The sequence below is a fragment of the Onthophagus taurus genome, chromosome 11 (assembly GCF_036711975.1).
Source record: "Onthophagus taurus isolate NC chromosome 11, IU_Otau_3.0, whole genome shotgun sequence".
Classification (NCBI taxonomy): Eukaryota; Metazoa; Arthropoda; class Insecta; order Coleoptera; family Scarabaeidae; genus Onthophagus; species Onthophagus taurus.
In genome coordinates, this window is record NC_091976.1 from 8,616,532 (window position 1) to 8,624,417 (window position 7,886).

Genomic DNA, 7,886 nt, shown 5'->3' on the forward strand with positions numbered 1-7,886 from the left:
ATTTAGTTCTACTATCAAGCATTCGATAAGCTTAACGGACAATTCACCCGTATACCAAAAACCATATAGACAACCCTATACACAAAAGTTGGAAACAAGGAAACAAATTAAACAACTTTTAGAACATAATATTATACGAGAAAGCGAATTGCCATGGGCATCCCCCATATCATTGGTAAAGAAGAAATTAGACGCTTCAGGAGAAGAAAAGTGGAGAATGGTAATCGACTATCGTCGACTTAACGACAAAACAGTAAAGGATAGGTATCCCCTTCCTAATATTACTGATATTCTAGATAAATTAGGTCGAGCCAAGTACTTTACTAGTTTAGACCTTGCTAGTGGGTACCATCAGATAGAAGTTGACGAAAAAGACCGTGATAAGACAGCTTTTATAACTCACGAAGGACTCTACGAGTTTAATAGAATGCCTTTCGGGTTATGTAATGCCCCTAGTACATTCCAACGGTGCATGAACAACGTATTAAGAGGCCTCACTGATGATATATGTCAAGTTTATCTCGACGACATCATAATATTTTCAAATTCCTTGCAAGAACACAAAATTCATTTAGAAAACGTCTTCAATAGGTTGCGTCAATATCAAATGAAAACATCACTCGATAAGTATGAATTCATGAAGAAAACCCTTAATTATTTAGGTCATGTCATAACAGAAGATGGAATTAAACCCGATCCCAGTAAGATAGAATGTATTAAGAAATTCCCTATACCAAAAACAAAAACTCAAATAAAATCATTTTTAGGATTACTCGGATATTATAGAAAATTCATACAAAATTTCGCTCAAATTACGAAGCCTTTAACAAAATTTCTTTCAAAAGATCATACCAATGTTATTATAGATGACAATTATAAAAAATGTTTCGAGAAATGTAAATTACTTTTGTGTAATGACGCTGTTCTCGCTTATCCAGACTTTAAACAACCGTTTATAATTACAACAGATGCGAGTAATATTGCACTAAGTAGGAGCTATCCTAAGTCAAGGACAGATAAACAAAGATCGACCTGTGGCGTACGCATCTCGAACTTTAAGCAAGAGTGAATTGAACTACTCAACTATTGAAAAGGAACTTTTAGGAATAATTTACGCCCTAAAACAATTCAGACCGTATATTTATGGTACTCATTTTACTATAGTAACGGACCATAAACCCTTGTTGTGGGTACACAACTTGAAAGACGGTAACCTGAAACTACAGCGATGGAAATTGTATCTTCAAGAGTACGATTATACTATCATTCATAAAAAAGGTAAAAATAACTCAAATGTCGACGCACTCAGTCGTGTAGAAATAAATCATTTAGAAGAAGACTCTTCACTAATTGTAAACGCTAAATCTGTAGATGATTCAGATAATTGCAGTCTAAATTCTAATTTAATCTCAGAACATGATAATACTATACCTATTTCCGATGATGCCATCGATACGAAAGAAATACAATTTTTCTTTTACTCACATAACCTACCTACAACCGTTGACATAACTCTTGGCTTTAGAAAAATGTATACATGTCATATAAATAAAGAAAATATTCGAGATGAAGTTTTTAGAATTTTAAGAGATTACGGCAGTTCTAAAACAAATTACATACATTGTAATGATGATATTTATAAAATTATATGTGGAATATGTTTGAAAAATTTAATAAGAAAGGAATTAAATTAATTCGTTGCTTAAAAAGACCTAAAATTATCAAAACAGATAATAAGGACGAACAATTAGAAATAATTCAAAATAGCCATGAAAGTATAAAAAACCATAGAGGTGTTAAAGAAACAATTGAACACATAAAACGAAATTATTCTTGGAAAAATCTAGATCAACAAGTATCTAAATTTATAAATGCTTGTGAAGTATGTCAAAGAACTAAGTATGATACACATCCACCAAAACCACAATTTCAAATTACACCGACAATTAAAAGACCCATGCAAGTATTGAATATGGATCTGTTTAAATACGATAACGTAACATTTTTAACTATCATAGATAATTTTAGTAAGTTTGCTCAAGCGTATAAATTATCTGATAAAAATGCTTCTAGTATTGCGAATAAAATAATAGAACACTTTAGTAAGTTTGGAATCCCTTTAGAAATCATAATAGATAATTGAACGGAATTTAAGAATAGAATCGTAGAATCATTATTAAAACTATACAAAGTTCAAGCAAGATTCACTACTGTAGGACATCATGAATCTAATGCACCAGTCGAAAGACTTAACTCTACACTTATTGAACACTTACGAATATTAAGACTAATGGATCCCCAAATTGGATTAAAAATAGCAATGAATAGAGCAATTCTCGCTTATAATTCCAGCATCAACAATGTTACTAAATACACCCCATTTGAAGTATTGTTTGGAAATACAAAAACCATTGATCCCATAAATATAGATTACGAACGACAAGTAGTAGAAGATTACATTAACCAGCATAAAGAGTTTACGAAATTACTCTACGATCACATAAGCAATGTGCAAGAGACAAACAAAGAAAAGGTAATTAGTAAACGAAATGAATCCCGTAAAATTCCACAAATAACTGTAGGATCAACGGTGTATTTTAGAAAAAGTACGAAAAAGAAATCTGATTTATTATATCAGGGACCGTACATCGTTACAGAACTTTTAGAACGAAATAGAGTTCGACTAAAACCTGGTCCTAATACAAAACTTAAACAAAGAACAGCTCATATATCTGAGTTAAAAATATCTGATGTTCCAGGACCTTCATGCTCTTCAGTCTCACCTCCTGCGCGAGACCAGAACTGATAGAAATCCAGAATGGAGCAGGTATCCTACCAATCCATCTAGGCGTAACATATAATACAAGAAATTATTTTGAAATCATTACGCAACTGGATTTGTCACCATTATTGGATTTGAAACAACAGCAAAATATTCGTAGTACCCACATTCGAGAAATGACAGACAAAACATCAGAATTAAATGAATTAGAAGAAGAATTTCATACTAAGTTATCAATTCTAAATGTAAGAAACACAAGAAGTAAACGAGGATTGATTAATGCTTTTGGTAACATAATAAAATTTGTAACAGGTAATCTCGATAGTACAGATGCTGAAAATTATGATTCAATAATTAAAAAATTACAAGATTCCCAAGAAAACATATTAAATAATAACATAAATATAATACAATATTTAAATAAAACAACTAGTAAAATTAATGAAAATATTATCAATATTCAGAATAATCTTAATGATATACATGAAAGAATTCAATCTTTACAACAATTTCAATTGATAGAGGAAAATCTTTTGATTCTGAATCGAATTAACCGTAATTTAGGAGAGATAATTGAGATAATTGATTTGGCTAAGATTAATATCCTACATTCCTCATTAATTTCCCCAGAACAATTATTAAAAGAAATAAAACTTATTCATTTAAACCCTGATCATGATTTTCCATTTGAAGCCATTCTAGAAAACATATTTAATTGAAAAATTAATTAAAGTAAAGGCATACCAGAAAAATAATGTTTACAACTTCATACTGCGAGTGCCTATAATAGATAATGAAGAATATCAATATTATAAATTGTACTCGTTGCCAACTTTTGTCAATAATACTTTCATTCAAATACAACCACAATCACTGTATATTGCCGCCAATGATAACAACTATATTTTAATGAATGATGAATGTGTTAATTTGCGATTGAACGAATATCTTTGTTATAATCAAATTGTGCAATTTGATAAAACCCTTTGCGAATATGAAGCTGTAACGCATGGTAAATTGATAAATTGTAAATTTCACGAAGTTCTTATAAAAGATTTTGAAATAATAGAATCTGAACACTTAACCATTCTAATTGTAAGAAATGAACTCACAATAAAGGAAATTTGCAGCAAACTAAGCTGCAATTTAGTGTTAAAGGGTATTAATTGAATAATGTTAATAATTGTTATTATAAAATCAACAATATGACATTGCAAAATTATTTTAAAATTGTCAATTTAGAACATCGATTTATACCTACCCTGACAATAAAGAATATAACGATTGAAAAACCCATTCCTATTCTGCTCAAGAATATTTCTGACACAATTAATAGTTCCGAAATATTTAAAGTTCCGTATATTGAGAAAACTAATTTGATCCATAACGTACTTCTTTACATAATAGTCTTGATAATATTACTAATAGTATGTAAGTTTGTAATCAATAAATATAAGAATTATAAAATTGGGAATGTTGATAATAAAATCAAGACTCGTTCGGAGAACTTCGAACTTAAGGAGGGAGGAGTTATGCAGCTGCATCCCGATAGTATTTAAGAAATTAATATGATAAGATGAAGAACCGTGAGATGCAGTATGAAATTGAACACCGAGAGCTAATGATAAATAAAAAAGTATAAATAGGACTAATTATTAAATTTAATATTAATTGTATTTTTGTTGTCTAACTGTACGGTCGTTACTTTAACCAAATAAAAATTCGTTATACAAAAGAACGGGTAATTTTCCTTTTTTTAAAAAGCCTACCGCTCGCTGACAAGTATAACTCGTCCCAACGGGTCCCAACGGCTACTTTGCCATCCCACCTCTATTTCTCCTTTCCCCCCCCCCTTTTTTTTCCTCTATCGTTCATTTGTTTATGGAATGTTAATGACCACTTCTTTGAAATTCATATTTAAACTTAGGAGTTTGACCATCCTCAACACGCATGCGTACCATATAGTTAATACTGCGCAAGACCACTAACGAACACCAAGCACGCCTCTTCCCAAAATTGTTCGCTTTCGAGTAAAACTAAAATAATTATTGATAAAATTGTTAATCCAAACCATCATTTGTTTATATTTAAAAAGATTACTACAGTAAGCATATTGATTGCAGTGCGCACATGGATAGAGTGATTTATATTTTATGGTGACATAACCAAAAAGGACGAAGTAAGTTAGACACATGTTCTTTAATAATATTCAGGTTTGTTACACTTTGTTTCATTTAATTTATATTCAGTTTGTTAATCTTAATGTTAATATCAAAAATTCTACTCACATTAATAATATTTACTATTTTAACAGCACAAAATGATTTCTGTACCTTTATGTTTAATTTTGTAGTGCCTCCGAAGATGGCGTAGATCGCCGAAACGCGTCAGGCAGAGTTTTAAATTATCTATCAATAAAAGCATAAAAACATACATGACTTTTTCATATTTATACATATTGATAACAAGGATCCACAAAATGAAAGTATAACTCGTGTCTTTACTTTGTTTTAGAATATTTTTAACTAAACTAACTTACCCTTAAGGCCTTTAAATTTTAGTAATGCCTATAATTGACGGTAACTAAACAAAATTAAATTTATGTATAACAATTTTCTTGCTTTAATTTTGTGTTTCTAGTCGTGCCTGATGAAGAGATTTTGAATCTCGAAACATGTTGCACCGATCTTGTAATAAAAAATAAATTTTTCCCAAGGAGTCTTTATTTGTCACCGAGTTTTTCATGGTTTTGTTGTGGTTTTTTGTAGATATGACTGTGATTAAGAGTAACAAAGTTGTTGACTGAAGATGCGAGTTGATCCCGAAACGTCTCTAACCGTTTAATATAGAATATTTACAGAGGAAAAAGTGGTCTGAATTAAACAATATATAAACGTTTAAGAGAACTGCAAAACTCCTTGAATTCCCGCAACCTCTACGTTCTATGTAATACGTTTATTAATTCAAATAAACCGTCGAATGTAATAAAGACACGCTTGATGAAGATCTTCCCGAATTCAAGGAAAATTTTCACTTTAAATTATCATTCCCACTGAGAGTTTCTCTTTCTTTCCCTCTTTTCTTCAAGATGTAATGAGTTTTAATCATATATTATTGTGAAATAATTTAAAATTAATTAGTTTAAAATGAACACTTTCTGATATATAAAGTGTAATAAAAATTCTTTTTTGATTTACAGAGGTGATTTCGAGAGGTTAAATTCGTGTGCATTACCGATACCCAGAGAGCTCTTATGCATCCCGGAACGCTTCAGTATCCTGGTAACATCGCGAACAGAAGGATCTCGGGATACAATCCTAATTTATTTGTTTTTATATTTCCCTTTTTTAAATAAGAATAAAAAATTTATCGTTTTGTGAGTTACCATAAGAAATTATGGATTATTTAAAATTAAAGTGATTTAATTAGAAGAAAAGAAAAAACCGTAGGAAAATCTTCTATATAAAGTAAGAAAATTTATTTTAAACTTTAATAAATTGCATTAAAAATTACGAAATTTATAGTTTTATTTTTTAACGATTCTTATACCATAATGTAACTCCCATGATGTGGGATTAATAGTAAGGTAAATTCACATTAAAAAAATTGCGATTTATTTATTATTTATGAGAAAAATTAAGAAAAATGAAATAACAGTTCAATGTATAGTACCGTGGACCGAGATTACTAGTCACTAGCAGTCACATACCCTCACTAGCAGTGAGCGACCAGCTAACTGGTGTGTTTAATTTTTTCTCTTAATTTGGTCAGGCTTAATTTTGATCATATTTTATAATGAATGAATTAAATGAATTTAATAAAATCTTTTTATTAAAGAGATTAAAAGATGTGTTTGCCGTTTTTAAGTGAACAAAATTTTTACATAATTTGTAGAAAAGCGAATAATAATGTTAATATGTTCAACACAAAAATGTTTCGGAAATTCCTAGAAACAGATTAATGATTCTGTTTGTCTGGAATAACATTATTTCATTTTTATGCCAAGAGAAGGTTTTGTAAATTGAAACAAATGCGTGAAGAAAAAAATTAAGACAAAAAATAATAATTATAATTAATATAAAAACAATATACAGTATGTCCCCGGATCGAGTTACAAAGAGGAAAAAAAATTTATTACTGATTTTTCAAACTTATCTCATCATAAATAATGCGTCGGATATGTTCAAACCACTAAACGAACTTTATATTCTAACTATAGAAGTTAACTAATTAACCCCATTTGTATGTAAAAATTATACTTTTCCTAAATTTCAAATTTTTCAAGTTCAATTTACAAGATGTAACCATAGAAACCATAAAAGTTACAACTTATGTTAGTGAAAAATATAAGGACAAATCAAATTAAAATATGGCTAATTGAATAAAATATTTTAAATGTAAATTTATGTAATAACACACTATGTAAGTAATAAATATTATTTATTTGTAAGTGAACAAATCCTCATTCAAACAAATTCCCTCCCAATTCGGCACACATTTGAAGACGAGTTCTAAATTTTTTATAAGAAGTACGAATTTCCGCCTGTGGTAGAGATTCTATCGCTTTAATTATTCTTAGCTTTAATAGTTCTGCATCATCTTATAATGGTTCACTGTAAACAATTTGTTTCAATCATCCCCAAAAATTAAAATTCATAATTGTAAAATCAGAACTGCGTGCTGGCCATCAAATAGGACCATTTCGTTCAATCCATTTTTGACGAAATTGTAAATATAACCATTTGACACAATGCGTGAATGGTAAGCTGGGCAACTGTCTTGCTGAAAGTACATTGACCGTATAAAATTTAAGGGTAATTGGATTTACATCGCTCCAATAACAACAATGTTGGGAAGAAACAATATCATTTCTTGAAAAGCTATCTGAAAAGCAGCGTGTTCTTCATTTAGTTTCTTTGTCTGCCTTTTTATGGATAATACAGAACCCGTTTCCAAATTTTTTTTCATCAGTTTGCGAGCCCCGCATGAAATATTCTTGTGTCCGGATATTTTTGCTGGAATTTTTGTATAACTACACGAAAACATGATTCACTAGTACCATATCACAGTACTAAATAAATTCTCTCTTTCACGGTTAACATCG

General features: G+C 29.8%; 1 long non-coding RNA gene across 1 annotated transcript; it reads left to right on the plus strand.

Moving 5' to 3' along the window:
* The first annotated feature begins 4,716 nt into the window (after positions 1-4,716).
* LOC139431907 (uncharacterized) lies at positions 4,717-6,157 on the plus strand. The gene is made up of 2 exons (XR_011641940.1): positions 4,717-4,961; positions 5,982-6,157. It is a non-coding gene; the product is annotated as an uncharacterized lncRNA (long non-coding RNA).
* The last annotated feature ends 1,729 nt before the right edge of the window (positions 6,158-7,886 follow it).